The following is a 22,295-nucleotide window of genomic DNA, read 5'->3' as shown; positions in this document are numbered from 1 at the left end:
ACTCTTCTTCTCTTCCTCTGTTTTTTTGTGAGAGCAATTTTGTGGCTGACTTTGTGACTGCTCCTCTTTTTCCGCTTGGCTTTGCTGGCACCCATCTTGGTGGACTGCACCATGGGAGCAGTTGTTTGTGGATCATCTGCTGAGACGTCTTGTGTTAGCATACTTCTGAGGGACTGTGCAGTCGTGGTCATGCCTGCACCTTCAATGGCTGCTGCAGAGCCTTGCACTCTGGTGTCTGGGTTGGATTCACATCCCAAATGTTGGGTGCTGTCCCTGCATCCTGTGTTTGAGCCCCAGATGATGGCTCCTCGTCACTCGAAATGACAATGGATAGGTCATCTTTTCCTGAAGAACCAAGTAATGCTCAACCTCATGTTGTAATATTATGTACATGTCATCTAATGTTATGGAGCTGCATTCAGATACAGCCACCTGCTAATTCATCTTTTGGTGGAGTGGCCTTGCGTATTGGGGAGTCCACTACTGGAACCATTTTGTAGGCCTGAGACCATTCACCGTATGCCTCTGGCGCCTGTTTCTCCAGAATGGGTATTATATCTTCCGTTTTTAGTTTGTTCGCAGCTGAGTCGTTTTCATCCAAAGTGTCTGCCACTGCTAACTCACTTTCAGTCTCTGCATACTCCCATTCCCATTCTTTGAAGAACCAGAAATCACGGGATGCACAGGGTGCCTGAACGACTGGAAGAAAGAAAACAAATTTCATACTCAAAACCATAAAACAAAGCCATAACCTCTTAGAGCTTTCTCACTTCTCAGTGTCCTGTGCAGACTGGGCAGCCCTTGTGATCACCTCGTCATTCCCGCCAAACCACCGGAGTAGCGCTTCACAGGCTTCCTCATCTAGTTTACCATCACTCCCGCGAATCAACCTGACTAGCATTCCATAGTCGTCCTCATCTGGCTCACCCTCCAAGCCATGACTTTCTTCATCGTATTCATGGTCTTCGTCAATGTCATCGTAATACCCATCTAAAGAATCAGTATCATCTGCAAAGACTTCATCTGTAAAGTGATGGAAATATGTGTTCATGCAGGAGGTGACCAATTTCAAAGTCAGCAGTGAGTCTTGCTGCAAAACGTTTATTTAACACTCTGTGCTGTGGAGCTTCAGGAGGACTGAAGAAATTGAAGAATGAGTCATTTGGTTTCAGTACAGTTTTTGTAACTGTTTTACGGGTATTTCGACCCTTATGCTTCGGCTTTGTTTTATGGTTTTCAGTGTGACATTCTTTTCTATCGTCCAGTCGATCTGGCACCCTGTGCATCCTGTGATTTCTGGTCCGTCAAAGAATAGGAATTCAAATTTATCAGGCTGCAATTCCAGCTGGTATACTCACGTAATTATCTCATTTGTAAAATACTCATTTGACTCAAGCTTAAACTCCAGAGCAAAGCTCATTGGCTGTTCACGCTCTGAACATTTAACATTCACATCTTGCCGATGCTTTAATATAGGCTCATCGTGCTCCTGTATCAGACCACTGAGTATTTGCACTTTTTTGAAGACTGTGAACGAGAAGCCTGGAATTCCTTTTGGCCCTTCCATCTCTTCATCTGATTTGTCGTCCTACGCCTGGACTTTCGCTTGTTTCTCATCGAATAACTGCAGTAGCATATCTCGCCGAGAGCCAGAGTAATCGTCTGGCCACTCGCTGTCTGGAACATACAACCGCTCAACCTAGTTCAGGGCCTCACACACATCTGCTTCTATGATGGACTCGCTTTTTATGTCCACAATGGAAAACGGTAACATGTGAGTTGTGTCACACCCAGTGTCTCAATCTCCCTCCCACCGTAGTGTATCGGCAGTCTCAGCTGATCGATAACTTTCGGTTTAATGCGTGCAACTCGGACAGACAAAGGAGGTTCTCCCTCATTCACATGTCGAGGTCACATTTCATCAATGTGTTGACGTCAGACATCAACACTAGAATTGTCCATCTGCTTTCAATGGCATCAGCTTTGTTATTGCTATCGTCACAACTGTTCATAAAACCTTCTTCACTTTTTATAGTTGGACTCATCTGGTCCTCCCAAGTCTCCCTCCCATCCCCTTAACCTTTCCCCATTACCCCTCCCTCTCATCCCTCCCTATTCTCCTCTCCATTACCATTCCCTTTCACCTCCTCACAATTACAACTGATCATTCCCCCTTCAGCTTCCAATTACCTCTCCCCATTTCCTGTCTGGAATACCCAGTCCTATTTCCCCAGCAAATTACCCTTCCCATTTCTCTCCCCCAATTATTTCTCCCCATTGCAACCTCCAAAAATATCCCAATTTCCCCTCCTCTCCCAATGCTCAGACCCCTCTCCAAATTACCCTTCCCTATAACCCCTTCAATGTTACCCTGCTGTACTCCCTTTCCCCAATTCTTCTTCCCAATTCTCACCATTACACCTTCCCCATTCTCTTTCCCAATCCCCCCTCTGCATTCTTCTCAATTACCACCCCCATTCGCTCTACCAATTCACCCTCCCATTACCCTTCCCAATTATCTCTCCCCCATTCCTTTCAAATTACCCCTCCACATTAATCCCCCCAATTACCCCTCATTACCCCCTCCCCAATTACCCCTCATTACCCCTTCCCTAATTACCCCTCATTACTCCATCCTGAATTATCCCTCATTACCTCTTCCCAAAAATCTCTCCCCCATTCCACTTTCCAATTACCCATCCACATTAAGCCCCCAATTATCCCTCATTACTCGCTCCCCAATTACCCCTCCTCATTACCCCAACCCGAATTATCCCTCATTACCCCCTTCCCAATTACCCCTCATTACTCCCTCCTGCATTAGGAGGAGGGGGGAGGCGGAGTAGAGGGAGAGGGGGAGGGGTGATATGGGTAGGTCGATGCGCAGGCGTGAGTTTGGGAGTGGGTCGCATGCGCAGTGGGGAATCATATTCATCATCATTGGACTGGCAATTGCCGACTGAAATGGTGTCAAGTCCGGGAAACCTTACAACCGCATAAAGCAAGTCTTTCTGAATAGGCGCTGATTTATTGCTGTCCCAGTTCTGAAATTTCCTTTTGTTCTTTGCCTCTCACAAAGATGGCGCCCACTGCGGGTAACGTGGCCGCCATTATTGACAATGATCATAGGAGCTGTGACAAGAGTGAACCACAGGGAGCTGTCTCCTCCTACACTGCCAGTGGGGGAGTCTAGCCAAGTGCAGTAATCCATAATACACCACCAGGGCGGAAGGAGGCCATTTAGCTTATGGAGTCTGCACCGACCCTCTGAAAGAGCATTCCACATAGGCAACCCCATCCTTCAACATTATCTATAGCGTGAACACACTTTGGAGATTGGGGAGATTATTTTGCATTATGTATTGTGTATGTGGTCTCTAAGCATGTTAATGTTTTTTTTAAATAAAATTTAGATTACCCAATTATTTTTTCCAATTAAGGGTCAATTTAGCGTGGCCAATCCACCTACTCTGCACATTTTTGGGTTGTGGGGGTGAAACCCACGCAGACACAGGGAGAATGTACAAACTCCACATAGACAGTGACCCAGAGCCGGGATCGAACCTGGGACCTCAGCGCCGTGAGGCGGTTGTGCTAACCACTAGGCCACCATGCTGCCCCTAAGCATGTTAATGTTGACGGCTGGGTGAACAATATCTGGTTCATCTGCCGCTGACACCCTCATCCCTGCCTTTGTTATCTTCGATGTGGAGATGCCGGCCTGGGCTTGCGAAATCCTAGCAAACTGTCCTGGCGTGAGACAAATTACACCTCTTTAAACTGTAATTGTCCCTCTCTCCAGTCCGGCTGTCTGGACATGTAAAGGCTTAATTACCTGCAAAGGCTCGCATTCAAAGTATCATCTTGCATCATTGACTTTGTCTATACATATATAGGGGCTGTTTAGCACAGGGCTAAATCGCTGGCTTTGAAAGCTGACCAAGGCAGGTCAGCAGCACGGTTCAATTCCTGTACCAGCCTCCCTGAACAAGTGCTGGAATGTGGCAACTAGGGGCTTTTCACAGTAACTTCATTTGAAGCCTACTTGTGCCAACAAACAATTTTCATATATATTTGTGGAACCCACCTCTTCACTCACCTGATGAAGGAGCCACGTTCCGAACGCTAGTGATTCCAAACAAACCTGTTGGACTTTAACCTAGTGTTGTAAGACTTATTACTTGGTTATCTTCAAACTTGATTATTCTCCCAATCGCCTGTCTGGCCTCTTACTTTCAACACACCATGATCATCTATGCAATAATCTCCAGCTCATCCTAAATTCTGCTGCCTCATATCCTACCTTGCAGCAGGACCCATTGCCCCATCTCCCATGTGTTCAGTGGCGAACATTGGATCCCAGTCTTTCAATTTTAAAATTCTCATCCTCATTATCAAATGGCTCTATACCCTTGTCCCTCTGTATTCCCACAACACAGTTCGGCTCCTACAACTTTCCCTATCCCAGCAACTGCCCCCGGCCCCTACAAACCTCCTTGCCTCTGTAATCTCTTCCAGATCATACACCCTTCCCATTTTTGTAACCTTCTCCAGCCACAATCTCCTCCCAGTAACTCTAACCGCCTCCAGCTTTTTCAATGTTCCCTATCACTATAACTTTCGCCAGTAGGGCAGCACAGTGGTTAGCATAGTTGCTTCACAGCTCCAGGGTCCCAGGTTCGATTCCCGGCTTGGGTCACTATCTGTGCGGAGTCTCCACGTTCTCCGCGTGTGCGTGGGTTTCCTCCAGGTGCTCCAGTTTCCTCCCACAGTCCAAAGTTGTGCGGGTTAGGTGGATTGGCCATGATAAATTGCCCTTAGTGACCAAAGAGGTTAAGTGGAGGGGATAGGTTGGAGGTAAAAGTGCCATTACTGATCTCTCATATTGATGCAAGTGACCCAAACAAAGCTGCTGAATTTAATTACTGTGATGAGCAATGGCACAGTGCATTCTTAATATATCTGCACACATCTCGACTTAAGTTACAAATGTCCTGAGCAGCAGCCTGGTGTAACCCCATGGCCTTAACAGCCATTGGTCGTGCAATACATATAGTGTGGGTGGCAGGACTATTTGAAACATGTGGTGATGAAAGATTTCTTTGTAAAACAAATTTTCCATAGTCCCTGCTTCACATTTAAGCCAAGATCCGAACACCTCTGGTGTGAGGGGTATCCATTGTTTAATACTATACTCAGTTACTGCAGCCTCACCAACCTGGTGTACCTGCCTTGTTTCTCTCCTTCCCCAAGTGAAGAAAGAGGCAATGGAAACTCTATGTACTTTACCTTAAAAAGGGAGATGGCAGATAAACCTGGCAGGCAAAGGCTCAATAAAAAGTAAGAAGTGACAAAATAACTGACGAATAAAGGGCAGGATTCTCCATTCTGGAGTCTAAGAGCAGGATTTTCTGTTGCCCGAATCCGATATCATAAGCGACGATCAGGCAGAGAATCCATTCCGATGCCCAAATCGGGGATGGCAGAGGTTAGACGCTGATTTTAGACATTCCGCTCCCTTTGAAATGGTGTCATCAGGCTACATGCCATTGCAACGGCATTTGCGTGTCATCGGCAGGACCTCGCACGGTTCTCTGCCCCCGATGGGTTGATTTCCTGGCCGCGCGGTTGACGTGTGGTCTGAGCTGTCAGGAACCTGACGTGGTGTCTGCGGAGTGTGTGCAGCGTCGCCACACTCGGCTAGGATCCGTGCTGCTGGCCGGGCGAGCTTCTGCGAGGGCTGGGGGACTGGTGAGGGGTGGCCAGGGGGTGTTTGTAAACATTGTGGAGTTGTGGATGGCGGGTCGCATCCATACATGGCCAGCACCATGTTGTATGGTGCGACCGCTGCAGGTCATCACCGTGCATATGCACGGACCCGGCCATTCTCGGGCCATTTCCGTTGCGGGAGCTGGGAGTTTCATCTGGCACCTCTGCTAGCCCCTCACCAGTCCCAGAATTGGTGAATTGATTGGTGGATTGATTATTTATTTTTAACTTCACACTTGAATACCCTACTTTGATGCTAACCACAATGTTTACAAACACTCTTGCTCCGATTGAAAGTTCCTCCCCACATCAAAAGCAGATAAGTGCTTTCATTTCTTCTTTTTCACAGCAGATGGGAGGAGACAGGATTTGCATTGTGGGAGGGAGGGGGTCTTCCAATGGACGTTTGGGGGAACGTGAGTTTGCACTGCTGCCTTCACCCACCACATCAGGGCCAGGCTTGGGAAAACATGCACAGAATCCTGCTGGGAGCATTTTCCGCTGGGGAAATTAGTGCAGGACGTGCAGGTGATGTGGGGTGATAGATTTGGGGGGGGGGGGGGGGGGTGGGGGGGTGCTTCCCAATCCCATTTTTAGGCTGACGTTGAATTCCCCACTGGATAGGGAAACCCAGTACTGGCATCAAGCATTGGAGAATCCACCCCAATGGTTTTACAGAAATAGAATTGGATTTTTCATTTAGGCTTAAGCGTTTCGTCTTGTGCCGAGAAACACTGGTGTGATCAATATTGCCTCGCTTACATTCACCAGTCCATTTTGATTCGTCTCAAAAATAATGGAGAAAATTGGTTGGCCACTAAAGTGGAAGGAGTGGGGGTTGGTCGAGGGGGGCATAATCGATTCCTGCGCCATTTCCCATGCCCATCCAGCCGGTGACTCCTCCAGATTCAGGCACGACACAGTTGGAAATCTTGGTTGGGATTTTAAATATTGATAGTTAGACTGCGCCCTCACATCGCCGAGGTCCCAGGTTCGATCCCGGCCCTGGGTCTCTGTCTGTGTGGAGTTAGCACATTCTCCCCGTGTCTGCGTTGGTCTCACCCCCACAACCCAAAGATATGCAGGGTAGGTGGATTTGCCATCTTAAATTGCCCCTTAATTGGTAAAAAAAATATTTTCCAAAAAAGGGGGAAAAAACATTTTAAATGTGGTTTATGTTCTGTTAACTAGGACCTAGTGTTGTCAATAATAATGTCAGCACAGTTAACATATTATCTGACATTCTGCTGCCTGCTATTTTAGTAGATGCTTCAACCCAATTTCAATCAACAAGTTAACACCTGCAATAGAATAGATGACAGTAATTTCTTGATTATCTGGTGAATTTGAATTTTTATATCAGGTTGGTAGTTGTTCATCAGTGCATTGGGTGTACCTTTGAATATTCATTGATGGCCTATAGTAAATGTCAACTCCCATGTTTTTCCCTTGCTTTTACCTTGAGAGTGGAAAAAGATAAAATGTTCCTCTGCAGACCAAATTACTCAATAACATTTCTATTAAGGTTAAGATCACAGTTTGGCCAAAATATGGTGGATAATTCTCCCACTGTGAGCAGAAATCATGAAGCGATTCCTAATCGCGAGCCAAATTTATGCATGGCGAGGATTGCGATTGTCTCGGGAACCCCACTATTGGGCCACCATTTTGAGCTGATGGTCCGATACCGAGTTCCCACAGCTGGCCATCAACCCCCTGTATCGCAATTCAACCCTCCCACTCTCACCCCGCATCGCAATACAGCCCCCCACCCCGATTGTCTGGAGGTTCTCTGATAGGGGTCTCTTTTTTGGAGGGAGGGGGGTCTGTGGGGTGTCTCTTAGGGGTCTCGGGAGGGGGTAGATTTCCTTATCCAGGGGTCTCTGTTGAGATCTCCTTACCGAGGGGACCCCTGGGCATCATGTTACTTAGGGGGTCACTGGAGAGTCTATATAGAATATCTCTGGGGTGGTCTGTTTATTTAGGGGGTGCTTCGGGGATGGCAATGGGGTCTGGAGGGAATGGGGCAGGCAGGCCAGGCATTGTGGGGGAGGGGGGAGGGGGAGGGTGGCCCTCAGATGGACTTTGGGGGCAACTCCCTTAAGGAGGTAATTAAGGTTTTAATGACACACTTGCTTCCTGCCGCTGCCACATGGGCATGAACCTCTATCCCGACACTAGTCGGGGGTGGTAAGGGAGGGGGGAGGTGGGTGCAGAGCATTGGAAATAGACCAGGACCCGGCCCCAATCCCATCTTCTCCCCGGTGCTGGTTTCTTCGCCTCACCAGGAAATCCATTACCACCAGCGCAAGGCGGAGAATTTTGTCCATTAATTCCTTCTTATCGATGTAATATGGGTTTTCTGTATGCTTTAGCTTGTCGACTTGGGTTCTTCAGGCAATCTGTTCTACAGAAGGATCAACAACACTCTTAATCATTGTGTTAAATAAGTAACAAAGTTGGGCATGATAAAAGCAAGCACACAAGATTTCAATCTGCAGCTGTGACTCAAATCAAAATAGATCTTATTTATATTGAAGCTCTTGATGTTAACTATCAAGGAGCTAACTTGGCAAGGTGGCGCAGTGGGTTAGCCCTGCTGCCTCACGGCGCCGAGGTACCAGGTTCGATCCCGGCTCTGGGTCACTGTCCGTGTGGAGTTTGCACATTCTGCCCGTGTTTGTGTGGGTTTCGCCCCCCAAAACCCAAAGATGTGCAGGCTAGGTGGATTGGCCATGCTAAATTGTCCCTTAATTGGAAAAAATGAATTGGGTACACTAAATTTTTTAAAAAACTATCAAGGAGCTAATACTAATTTCTGTCTCCAGCAAAATATAATTTCATTTCACATTTCATCCTCACCTCACAAACCTAGAACTGAAATACATCTCTGTCCTCTAACTATCCCAATGATGGTAAAATAGCATGGTATATCTCTATCCTGATATAAATGTATCTCTGTATCTGAATTGATCCCAGTGATGATAGATATATCTAAAGAGCTTTTGCATGTTTGTTTGTGGAGGCTTGATTTGTACTCCTCTTGTCCTTTAAGCAACAGGGCTGTGGGTTCAAGTCTCACCCTAAAGCCTTGAGCACAAAAATCTAGCTGACACTTCTGTGTTGTACGGAGGGAGTGCTGCACTGTCAGAAAAGCTGCCCATGATTCACCAAAAAATGACGAGGGACTGGATTCTTCCGCCTCGCCTACCGTTAGAATGTCACAGGCAAGAGGCAGACAATGGAGAAGTCCAGTGACCTCAGGCAGCATACTCCGGTCACCTGGCAGATGCGGCCAGAGAATCCCACCCAAATATCATTTTGGGTCGGCGGGTTTCACAGAGTGATTCCCACTGGATGTCTGGGGACGATCCAGGGGCGGGATTCGGTGTGAATCCCTCCCCCGCCGTCTCCCGAAGTCGCCGGCACCAGAGATTCGGCAGGGGTGGGAATCTCGCCGTGCCTGTCGTCCCCCCCCAAGTGATTCTCTGGCCTGCGATGGGCCAAGGGCCCGTCGCTGTCATGCCGGTCCTGCCGGCGTGAATCAAACCACCTACCTTACCGGCGGGACCAGGCGGTGTGGGCGGGCTCCGGGGTCCTGGGGGGGGGGGGGGGCGCGGGGCGATCTAGCCCCAGTGGGTGCCCCCACAGTGGCCTGGCCTGCAATCAGGGCCCACCGATCGGCAGGCGGGCCTGTGCCGTAGGGGCACTCTTTTCCTTCCGCCTTCATCATAGTCTTCATGATGGTGGAGGCGTAAGTGACCCCCTCTTTGGCGCATGCGCAGACTTCCACCGGCCGGTGAAGTCCCTTCGGCCCCGGCTGGCGTGGCGCCAAAGGCCGTTTCCGCCGGCCGGCGGGGCGCCAACCACTCCGGCCTTGGCCTAGCCCCTCAAGGTTAGGGCTTGGCCCCTAAAGATGCGGAGATCTCTATTCACCCACATTTTAGTCATTTGTTTGGAGTTTAGGGAGGTTCGAATTGCATTCATCCATGGGACGGAGAATCGGGCATCAGGGAAAAAGTGGGATTGATGCAGAACCGAATGCGATGTTCCGACCCCCAGAATCGTGGTCCATGCCACGTGCCAGTGGAAGCACGTAAATGAATGACCCACCTCTGTCCAGTTAGCCCTCCTCGATTCTCCGGTCCCCACGGCTGAGAATCATGTGGGCGTGGTGAACCTCGTGGTGGACCAAGGGGGTAACTACTTAGGGAGGGTTATCCCCTTGGCTAACGTGAGGTCCACCATGCCTGGGCCACACTAGTAGAGACCATCTGAGCCCAACCAAGGGCTGTCTCCCCGCTCCACACACAAAGCACTACCCCAATGTTTTGAAATTGACCACATCAAAGAGAGATAAGTGCGGTGCAATTACATGCTTGAATTCCTGTGGAAGGGTGCCTTTGGTCAGGGGTTCCGGGGAGCGAACCCTATTCAGGGGTTCCTCTGGTGGTCTCATGTTATGGATGTCCATGTGGGAGGGGGGGGTCCCACTATTACAGGGGTCCCTGTGGTGTCCCTATGGTCAGGGGTCTCTGGGGAGGTCTCCCTATTACAGTGGTCCTTGTTGGGGTACCACCCAATTACAGAGGTCCCTGTGGGGGGTCCCTTTGGCCAGGGGGTCCTTGGCGGGTCTCACTATTACAGGGGTCCCTGCGGAGGGGCTCCTCAATTACAGGGGTCTCCCCTATGGGGTCTCTAGAGGGAGGGTCTTATTGCAGAGGTCACTGGGAGGTATCCCTATTACAGATGTCCCTGTGGGGGTCTCCCTACTACAGGGTTCGAGCTGCTTTGAGGTGCAGGGCGTGGAGTGGCTGGCCACGGGATCTCGCTATTGGTCCACCCGCTCAAATTGGAGGCCTGATAGTGGGATTCCCTCGGGAATTCCTCATATTCCACGCCACGCACATATATTTGCACAGCAAGGAATATGAAATTGCTTGTTGGTTTCTCTTCCTGGGGAATTACAAACCAGTTGTAGTTCACTTCCGGCGGGAGAACAGAGGGCTGGATTCACTGTTTCTGAGACTAAGTATTGATGCCGGCGGTGGATGTGTGGGGTTTTACGACAAAACAATCGGTGCAACACCTGCACCGATCCAGCTTCTTGTAATGGGCTATCACCGGCGCCATGTGGAACACAATTAATTCCAGGAAAAACGGTACCGGATTCGTCGGGTCCATGATTGGCGCTCATGAGGCTCACACGCTGCAGCCGCACTTAAATTATCCTTCCACCCACAGATACCATCCCAGCCAACAAGATGGCTGGAAGGAGAGCAGCACCACCGGGGGTCGCTGAGCTGGAGACCCTCCTCGACATGGTGGAGGAGAAGCGGATGTTCCTATACCCCGGCCCAGGAGGAAGGCTGCCGTTTGCCGTGTCTGGGCGCAGGTGGCATCTGGCCTGGACTGACATCTAGTGCCGGAAGAAACTCCACTACCATCTCAGGGCGGCCAGTGTGAGTTGGCTGCTTCGTGCCCCTGGCACTATCCTTGCCTCCCACACCCCACCGTCTTGTTTCTTACAGGACCTGCCGGAGATGGGACTGCTCCATCCGGAGCCCCCTGCCCTCAGCCAGAGCCGGTGACCACCCAAACGGCCGAGAACTGACGGAGAGAGCAGCCCGTACACCAGCCCTCCGCCCAAGACTCAGGACATCCCGGAGCTCGGGTCGGAGGATGACACTGACTTTCCCTCACAGTTGCTCCTACACCCTCCACCATTCCAGAGACTCTTACCTTGGTTTGGCACATTAGTGAAGAGACTCCTGGGACAGTATCTGGTGTACACCACACATCGCATCCGGTACAGCAGGTGGAGGTAGGAGCACCCAAGAGGACAGATGGACAGACTGCCATCCAGATGGGTCCCGAACTTCGGGAACATCCAGTCCCAACGACAGTGCAAATGCGGTTAGAGATCCAGGGACTACAAGAGGAGATGACAGCGAGCATTGAGCACCTGCGGGCGCAGGTGGAGGAGTCCAACCGTGTGCAGGAGCAGGGTGTGGTGCCAGCCATGCATGCCACCCAGGCCAACAACGCATGAGTGGCGTCTGCGGTGGAGGCCGGGGGAGGGGGGGTGGGGGGTGACGGTTTTGGCTATGGATCAGCATGTCCAAGGCCTGGGGCATTCTGAGCAGGTGATGGCTGAGTTCTAGGACAGGGTTGCCCTCTCACAGGCAGCCATATGCCAGAGCATCAGCAGTGACGTTCCTCAGCATGGCCTAGTCACAGCAGGCCATGACTGGGAACGGCGGCGCTGCCCAGGCGCAGGCAGGCGTGGCACAGTCATTGGTCGAGTAGCCCAGTCCCAGAGGGAGGTGACCCAGTCCCAGAGGAAGATGGCCCTGTCACTGGCTGATGTTACACAGACTCAGAGGGTGGTGGCACAGTCGCAGCGCGATGTGATGCCAGACGAAGGTGGCTGGACCACTCCCTGTGCTCCATGATCGCGAGCATGCAGACCTTGGTCGAGCCCAGAGCGGGCCTCCAGGACTGGCAGCACAAGGTGGTAGGGGGGGGAGGGGGGGGGGGGGGGGGGGGGGTGCCTCAGGGGATGGCTCCGCTCACACCCCCATCCCATGCAGCAGCCCCGAGGGAGGAGGAGCTGATGGGGCCTGTGACAGTGACTCAAACAGGGGAGGAGCCGGAACACCACAGCAGCTCATACTCCTCCCCCCACCCCCCTCATGTCCCTGGTGCATCTGGTGGGCAATGGGCAGAACCCAGTGGCACCACGCCATACGGGACACCCAATCAGCGGAAGGGCTCATCCAGGCTGGGTCGCCCCAGGGAAAAAGCGCCAACGAGGACCCTTGTCGCAGGGCAGGAGTCACAGCAGGCTGCTTCCACTCCCGCTGTACCATCTGGGGAACCATCTGCGCAGTGTTTGGGCCCGTAAGTGCAGAAACTTAGACACGAGTTAAGTTGGCACGGGTGCTGGGCAGAGTTTAATTATAGGGGCCAGAGCAGACTGTATATATTTGTTCAAAATAAACACCTGTTACCACCATTACAACCTGTCCCAGTGCTCTGTCTGATGGATGTGGGGGTGGTCTGGTCTGGTCTGGTCTGGTCGGCGGGGGAACCGGTGCAGCCCCTGTGGGAGGACGGTACTCCCCCCACCCCCCGCGCCCCGACCATCCTCAGCACCACCACCCCAGGGATTCGGTGCAACCTTGAGATGGAATGGCCAGCTCGCATGTAGGGGGATGGTGCAACATTGGGCATGAGTCAGACGTTGTCATACGATGCGGGGCAGCACTGCTCATCGCAGATCAGGTTGTCATCAGCCTCCATCCCATGGACCAGACCCGCTGTTACTGCCAACCCAGGGCCCCCACCTCGTAGCTCTGCAGGTATAACGGAGGGGTGTGTAGGCGGACAGTTTGGTGGGGTGGGAGGTGAGGGAGTGTGGGTATAGGATGTGGTGTCCGTACCCCGGCTAGTACCCCTCCCCCTCCACACCCCCTCCTAGTCGGTGCGCCTTGGCCATGGCGCGCACACGTCGTGTGGCCTCCCCTGCCTGCCTGGGCCCCATGTCCTGCTCATCGTCCCCCTCCCCGCATCCTCCTCGTTGGTCGAGGCCTGCTCTTCCTGCTCCTCATCCTCCTCCTCGTGCACATCGCCCCTCTGCTGTGTGATGTTGTGCAGGATGCAGCAGGCCACCACGATGAGGGCGACCCCCAGCCTCGTACTGGAGGGCCCCTCCAGAGCAGTCCAGGCACCAGAGCCACACCTTCGGGATGCCGAAGCATCGCTCGATCACACTCCTGGTCGCTGAATGGGCGTCATTGTAGCAGGTTTCCGCGTCGGTCTGCGGCCTCCGGATAGGTGTCATCAGTGGGTAACCTCTGTCACCCAGGAGCCCACCCCTCATCCGGGGGCAGGGGGTGCCCCTCGAACATGTTAGGGATCTCCGGGTGTGCCAGGATGAAGGAATCGTGCACACTGTTCGGGTATCGGGCGTCGAGGTGTATGATGCGCAGCTGATGGTCACAGCTGAATGTTCATTGGGTGCTACCCGTATCAGTTTGTGTACAGCGGCCTGTAATCCGCAGGTGCCCGTAGGGTGACATGCAGTCCGTCTATCACCCCTTGGACCCGGGGCATCCCGTCGATGGCGGTGAACCCTGCAGCCCAGCCTGGTGGGCCCGATCCACATCAAATTGGATGTATTAATCCTCCTGGGTGTGGTTGACTGTAATGCCCTTGGGTGAGATTCTCCGTCCTGCCACACCCGTTTTCTGGTGTGGCGTGCCCCTGCCAGCAGGGGGATCCTCTGTCCTGGCAATGGGGTTCCCCATTGTAGGCACCCCCACGATGTCGAGAAATCTGTGGGCATGAGTGCGCTGCCAGCGAAGCAGGGGATCCCGCTGATGGAGAATCCAGCCCATTGAATATCAAAGGGAGGTAATTAGACGCTCTATTGTTGCCGTTGTTCAGTGCTTGGCAGTTTTATGGCACAGACCAAGCCTGACTGATTTCCAAAGCAGCTGAAGATGGTTGGGCCACTAAGACTCCTCAATACCACAGTCAGTTAAATACTGCTTTGATGTTAAGGGCAGTCGCTCTCACCTCACCACTGTGATTCCACTTTTCTGTCCCTATTTTGTCCAATTCTGTTACGAGATCTGGAGCTGAGAAATCCTGGTGGAATCCAAAATGACTGTTGGTGAGCAGGTTATTGTTGAGTAAGTGCCATTCGGTAGCAAAAGCGACCATACCTTCCATCATTTTGTCGAGAGCAGGCTGATTGGGGCAACAAATTGACTGGGATGGATTTGTCCTTTTATTGTGGACAGGACATACCTGGACAAATACCCAGATTGTCAGGTAGATGGCAGTATTGTAGCGGGGAGGGAACAACTTTCTTCGGGGTGTGGCATGTCCCTGAGCACAAGCCTTCAGTACTATTACTGGAATGTTGTCAGGGCCCATACCACTTGCAGTATCAAGTTCCTTCGGCCATTTCTTGATATCACATGAAATGAGTCAAATTGGCTGAAGAATGACATCTGTAACAAAATGATCTCAGGAGGAGGCTGAGATGGATCATCCACTCGGCGGTTTTGGCTGAAGATGATAGTGAATGCTTCAACCTTACAGGTTGACTGACCTGCTGGGCATGGCCCTAATTAAGGACAGGGATGCTGAGGTTCGGGGTCAAGCAGGTTTTTCCCTCTTGTTAGTTCCCTCACTACTTGCTGCAGGCCCAGTGTAGCAGTGATGTCTTTCAGAACCCAAACAGCTTGGCCAGTAATGGTGCTACCAAGCCACTCTTGCTGCTGGACATTGCAGTCCTCCACCCAGAGGGCAATCTGTGCCAATCTCAGTGCTTCCTCCAACATGCATGAGTTTTGATTCATCAACCGAGAGGGCAGTAACTGATAACCAGCAGAAGGTTTCCTTGCCCATGTTTGGTCTGATGCCACGAGACCCCCTGGGGGCCTGGAGTCAAGGCTGCAAAGTCCCATGATGATTCCTTCCTGAATGAGTACCATTGTCCCACCACCTATACCCATCTCATCCCAGGGGTGGTAAACGTATCACTGCGCAATTACACGTGTTCCCGTTATTGTGAATGCATCGCTCTTTTTTTTTTGATGTACACATCATGCCACTTGGAACTGGACTGAGTTTGTATTGCACATTTGGGCCTTTTCAGCCAGTGTAGGAAATGCATATCTCTCTGATGGAGGTCTGGATCATTGGGAATGTATCAGCAGGATGTGGAAAATGCTTGTCGTTCCTTGATGGGCGTGGTTTATGTGTGACGATTTAAGGTGACTATGTAAACTTGGAAAATTATTTCCCAAATATTTGCCTATCTTTGCCACCTATCTTTCAGTTAGCAGAACAGGGCAATGACTGAGTTAACTCGTTCATTTCTCACAGCATTGCATCAGCACATTTCTATATATTCATGGAAAGTTTGAAAAATGGTGCCTTTGTTGGCATGCAATATATATATATCCCTCCAGCTGGTGCCCCAGGGCTTTGATGGAATTTAGAGGCTCCGCTGGACGTGCTGGTTTAAAGGTAAATCACTGTTAAAGAAATAAGTAGTTAAAATCATATACATCAAGCACACTTGGACCTCTGTTAACCTTTTATTGAAGATCAGACCACTGCAATCACATTTTGACAAATGATCATCCTGCAAAAAGCATCAATTTTCTTTGCAGGTCCCTGAAGATTCTAGCATTTAAACTGAATTGTCAGAGGATTTCCACAGAGCGCTCTAAAAAGTTGATTCATTTTATAATAAATTGAAACTAATGCAGTAAAAACAGGCCCATGTGGAGCACAGTTTAAGAAAGTGCTAAAGGTCTTTTCCTGATTAGTCCATGAAAGCTTTTATGTATGTCAGGAGAAATTGCAGCTTGTGGCGTAGATAGCCGCCTCTCTTACTCTTCCTAGTATCAAACTGGGGGAATGTCCTGAATTAAGGTGAGAATGAGTCCTTGCTTTGGCCTGTCAGAGCAGTCGAGGACCACATTCAGAGTGATGTGAGAGCTGAATGGGATTTCTCCAAATGTGCTTATCGTTGGCAAGGCTGGCATTTATTGCCCATCCTTAGATGCCCCGAGAAAGCCTCTTTTAAAAAATTCATTCATGGAGTGTGGGCATCACTGACTTGGCGAGCATTTATTGCCTATCTCTAATTGTCCTTGATAAGGTGATGCTGAGCTGCCTCTAGAACAACTGCAGGAGCTACCATCTAGAAGGACAAACAATAATAATGGGAGACTTTAATCTTCATGTTGATTGGGTTAATCAAGTTGGAAAGGGTAGCTATGACAATGAATCCACAAAGTGCAATAGGGATAATTTCCAAATCATCAAATTTGGGTGCATTTGAGTGCTATAGTGAGAAATTGGTGACTGAGGGAGTGCTGCATTTGGGTGCATTTGAGTGCTATAGTGAGAGTTTGGTGACTGAGGGAGTTAGGTGAGGAGAGAGTAAGGTGCTCCTTTAATTTCATTTCCTACATTTCCTCAAAGAGCATGAAGGGAGCTGAGAGTTTACAGAGACTGCAGCTGACTCGGAGCAGAGTCGGTGGGCGGAGTTCCAGTTGGTCCACAGTGCAGCTATATTCTGTAAGGTAAAAGGGGATGGAGGCTAGGGTAGTTGCATGCACCTCCTGTAGGATGTGGGTGGTGAGGGATACCACCGGTGTCCCCGCTGACTATACCTGCGGGAAGTGCACCCAACTCCAGCTCCTCAGAGACCGTGTTAGGGAACTGGAGCTGGAACTGGATGAACTTTGGATCATCAGGGAGGCAGAAGGGGCAATAGACAAGAGTTACAGGGAGGTAGCCACACCCAAGGTACAGAACAAGAGTAGCTGGGTTACAGTCAGGGGAAAGAAAACGAACAGGCAGGCAGTGCAGGTATCCCTTGTGGCTGTTCCCCTTCAAAGCAAGTATACCGTTTTGGATGCTGCTGGGGGGGATGACCTACCAGGGGAAGGCCTTAGCGGCCAGGTCTCTCGCACTGAGTCTGGCTCAGAAGGGAAGGTAGGAGAATAGAAAAGCAATAGTGATAGGAGACTCAATGGTTAGGGGAATAGATAAGAGATTCTGTGGTTGCCTCCCGGGTGCCAGGGCCAGGGATATCTCGGATCGTGTCTTCAGGATCCTTAAGGGGCATGGTGAGCAGCCAGATGTCTTGGTGCAAATTGGTACCAATGACATAGGTAGGAAAAGGGGTGTGGATGTAATAAACAAGTTTAGGGAGTTAGGCTGGAAGTTAAAAGCCAGGACAGACAGAGTTGTCATCGCTGGTTTGTTGCTGGTGCCACGTGATAGCGAGGCTAGAAATAGGGAGAGAGTGCAGTTGAACACGTGGCTGCAGGAATGGTGTAGGAGGGAGGGCTTCTGGTATTTGGATAATTGGAGCGCATTCTGGGGAAGGTGGGACCTGTACAAGCCGGACTGTTGCATCCAAACCAGAGGGGCACCGATATCCTGGGAGTGAGGGTTTAAACTAATTTGGCAGAGGAATGGGAACCGGTTTTGTAGTCCAGAAACTAAGGTAGCCCATGTTCAGGACGTCAAAGCGTGTAGTGAGGCAGTGGGGAAGGTAACACTGACAAAGGAGAGCACTTGCAGGCACGGAGATGGGTTGAAGTGTGTATATTTCAACGCAAGAAGCATCAGGAATAAGGTGGGTGAACGTAAGGCATGCATCGGTAATTGGGACTATGATGTGGTGGCCATCACGGAAACTTGGATAGAAGAGGGGCAGAAATGGTTGTTGGAGGTTCCTGGTTCTAGATGCTTCAATAAGATTAGGCAGGGTGGTAAAAGAGGTGTGTGTGTGGGGGAGGGGGGGGGGTTTCATTGTTAATTAGAGATAGTATAACAGCTGCAGAAAGGCAGTTCGAGGAGGATCTGCCTACTGAGGGAGTATGGGTTGAAGTCAGAAATAGGAAAGGAGCAGTCACCTTGTTGGGAATTTTCTATAGGCCCCCCAATAGCAGCAGAGATGTGGAGGAACAGATTGGGAAACAGATTTTAGAAAGGTGCAGAAGTCACAGGGTAGTAGTCATGGGTGCCTTCAACTTCCCAAATATTGAGTGGAAACGCTTTAGATCAAATAGTTTGGATGGGGTGGTATTTGTGCAGTGTGTCCAGGAAGCTTTTCTAACACAGTATGTAAATTGTCCGACCAGAGGGGAGGCCATATTCGATTTGGTACTTGGTGATGAACCAGGGCAGGTGATAGATTTGTTAGTGGGAGAGCGTTTTGGAGAAAATGACCACAATTCTGTGACTTTCACTTTAGTAATGGAGAGGGATAGGTGCGTGCAACAGGGCAAGGTTTACAATTGGGGGAAGGGTAAATACGATGCTGTCAGACAAGAACTGAAGTGCATAAATTGGGAACATAGGCTGTCAGGGAAGGATACAATTGAAATGTGGAACTTGTTCAAGGAACAGATACTACGTGTCCTTGATATGTATGTCCCTGTCAGGCAGGGAAGAGATGGTCAAGTGAGGGAACCATGGTTGACAAGAGAGGTTGAATATCTTGTTAAGAGGAAGAAGGATACTTATGTAAGGCTGAGGAAACAAGGTTCAGACAGGGTGCTGGAGGGATACACGATAGCCAGGAGGGAACTGAAAAAAGGGATTAGGAGAGCAAAGAGAGGGCATGTAAAATCTTTGGCTGGTAGGATCAAGGAAAACCTCAAGGCCTTTTACACATATGTGAGAAATATGAGAATGACTAGAGCGAGGGTAGGTCCGATCAAGGACAGTAGTGGGAGATCGTGTATTGAGTCTGAAGAGATAGAAGAGGTGTTGAACGACTACTTTTCTTCAGTATTTACGAATAAGAGGGGCCATATTGTTGGAGAGGACAGTGTGAAACACACTGGTATGCTCGAGGAGATGCTGGTTAGGAAGGAAGATGTGTTGGGCATTTTGAAAAACTTGAGGATAGACAAGTCTCCTGTGCCTGACGGGATATATCCAAGGATTCTATGGGAAGCAAGAGATGAAATTGCAGAGCCGTTGGCAATGATCTTTTCATCCTCGCTGTCAACAGGGGTGGCACCAGAGGATTGGAGAGTTCCGAATGTCGTGCCCCTGTTCAAAAAAGGGAATCGGGATAACCCTGGGAATTACAGGCCAGTTAGTCTTACTTTGGTGGGAGGCAAAGTAATGGATAGGATTTCTGAGCATCTGGAAAGACACTGCTTGATTAGGGATAGTCAACACGGATTTGTGAGGGGTAGATCTTGCCTCATAAGTCTTATTGAATTCTTTGAGGACGAGACCAAGCACGTGGATGAAGGTAAAGCAGTGGATGTAGTGTGTATGGATTTTAGTAAGGCATTTGATAAGGTTCCCCATGGTAGGCTTATGCAGAAAGTAGGGAGGCATGGGATAGTGGGAAATTTGGCTAGTTAGATAACGAACTGGCTAACCGATAGAAGTCAGAGAGTGGTGGTGGATGGCAAATATTCAGCCTGGAGCCCAGTTACCAGTGGTGTACTGCAGGGATCAGTTCTGGGTCCTCTGCTGTTTGTGATTTTCATTAATGACTTGGATGAGGGAGTTGAAGGGTGGGTCAGTAAATTTGCAGATGATACGAAGATTGGTGGAGTTGTGGATAGTGAGGAGGGCTGTTGTCGGCTGCAAAGAGACATAGATAGGATGCAGAGCTGGGCTGAGAAGTGGCAGATGGAGTTTAACCCTGAAAAGTGTGAGGTTGTCCATTTTGGAAGGACAAATATGAATGTGGAATACAGGGTTAAAGGTAGGGTTCTTGGCAATGTGGAGGAGCAGAGAGATCTTAGGGTCTATGTTCATAGATCTTGCCACTCAAGTGGATAGAGCTATGAAGAAGGTCTATGGTGTGCTAGCGTTCAATAGCAGAGGGATTGAATTTAAGAGCCATGCGGTAATGATGCAGCTGTATAAAACTTTGGTAAGGCCACATTTGGAATACTGTGTGGAGTTCTGGTCACCTAATTTTAGGATGTGGAAGCTTTGGAAAAGGTGCAAAGGAGATTTACCAGGGTGTTGCCTGGAATGGAGAGTAGGTCTTACAAGGAAAGGTTGAGGTTGCTCGGCCTTTTCTCATTAGAACGGAGAAGGGTGAGGGGCGACTTGATAGAGGTTTATAAGATGATCAGGGGAACAGATAGAGTAGACAGTCAGAGACTTTTTCCCCGGGTGGAACAAACCATTAAATTTAAGGTGAATGGTGGAAGATATTGGGGGATAGAACAGTACAGCACAGAACAGGCCCTTCGGCCCTCAATGTTGTGCCGAGCCATGATCACCCTACTCAACCCACGTATCCACCCTATACCCGTAACCCAACAACCCCCCCCCCCCTAACCTTACTTTTATTAGGACACTACGGGCAATTTAGCATGGCCAATCCACCTAACCCGCACATCTTTGGACTGTGGGAGGAAACCGGAGCACCCGGAGGAAACCCACGCACACAGGGGGAGGACGTGCAGACTCCACACAGACAGTGACCCAGCCGGGAATCGAACCTGGGACCCTGGAGCTGTGAAGCATTTATGCTTCAGGATGTCAAAGGTAGGTTCTTTACCCCGAGAGCAGTGGGGGCATGGAATGCACTGCCTGTGGAAGGAGTTGAATTGGAAACAGTAGGGACTTTCAAGCGGCTATTGGATAGGTACGTGGATTATGGGAGAATGATGGGGTGTAGATTAATTTGTTCTTAATCTAGGACAAAAGTTCGGCACAACATTGTGGGCCGAAGGGCCTGTTCTGTGCTGTATTTTTCTATGTTCTATGTTCAATATGTCAAGGAGCTAACCAGAGAACAGGTTATCTTGGATCTGATAGTGGGGGATGAGGCAGGTTTAATAAATGACAATTGAAATTGTCTCAGATTAAAAGCTCCTGTCGGAAGTAGTGATCATAACATGTAGAATTTAATATTCAGTTTGAAAGGGAGAAACATGGGTTGCAAACAACTGTGTTTAACCTAAATAAAGGGAATTACAATTAAATGAGGATAGAGTTAGCTGAAGTGGACTGGGCGGATAGATTAGTGAGAAAGGCAGTAAATAAGGAGTGGCAGAGAGTTAAAGGGGTAATTCATGACTCCTAGCAAAAATATATCCTAGTAACGGGGAAAGATTCTAAGAGAAGAACAAGCCAACCATGGTTAATCAAGGAAGTTAAGGAGCGTATTAAGTTGAAAGAATAAGCACACAAGGAGGCAAAGTCAATGATAAAACAGTTTGCAAAGAAACATTGCTAGGTTAAATAAGTGGGCAAAACAGTTGGGAAATGGAGTATAATGTGGGAAAATATGAAGCTGTTAATTTTGTTATTTAAATTGAGAAAAACTGCAGAAAGCTGCAACACAAAGGGAAATGAATTTTAAAAAAAGTCTGTGCAGCATAGGTACATCCATTGTGCTGTAAGGGAGCGAGTTCCAGTGACACTGAAGGAACGGTGATTTATTTCCATGTCAGGATGGCGAATGGCTTGAAGGGGATCTTCCTGTTGGAATGGTCAACCTGTTGTTTCCCCATTCAACTTCCTCCTGCAGTCCATGAAGAATTCCAGGCAGAGGTTTGATGCAACTGAGCGGTGTTCAGTTACAATTCAATCACACTGCAGTCAGACTGGAGCCACATCTCAGCTAGGCAGCATTTCTAGAACAGATCTTTGCATCAGCCTGTTTAATTTTCAACATGCTCTCTCTTCCACCCAGGAATCAACAAATTAGTTGTTATCCCTAAAATGGAAGAATATGATCATGAAATAATATAGTTTATATTATATTATATAATATATTATTTATAGTTAATATCCTATAGTTTAATATAGTTTCCCAAATGACCGCTAACACATGAGGCCCGCACCAAGCTAGCGTCGATCGCATTTTCAATATTGCACTTCACACATCCGACACAAAAACAATTATGGTTTCTTTGAATTAGAAACTTGTCCTGCCCATTCAAAACCTATCCCCCACCACCCCAAAGCAATTAACCTCTATTTAACCCCAG

Source organism: Scyliorhinus canicula, chromosome 17, assembly GCF_902713615.1.
Source record: "Scyliorhinus canicula chromosome 17, sScyCan1.1, whole genome shotgun sequence".
Classification (NCBI taxonomy): domain Eukaryota; kingdom Metazoa; phylum Chordata; class Chondrichthyes; order Carcharhiniformes; family Scyliorhinidae; genus Scyliorhinus; species Scyliorhinus canicula.
The sequence above is the reverse complement of the archived record's forward strand: the minus strand, read 5'-3'. Positions refer to the sequence as shown.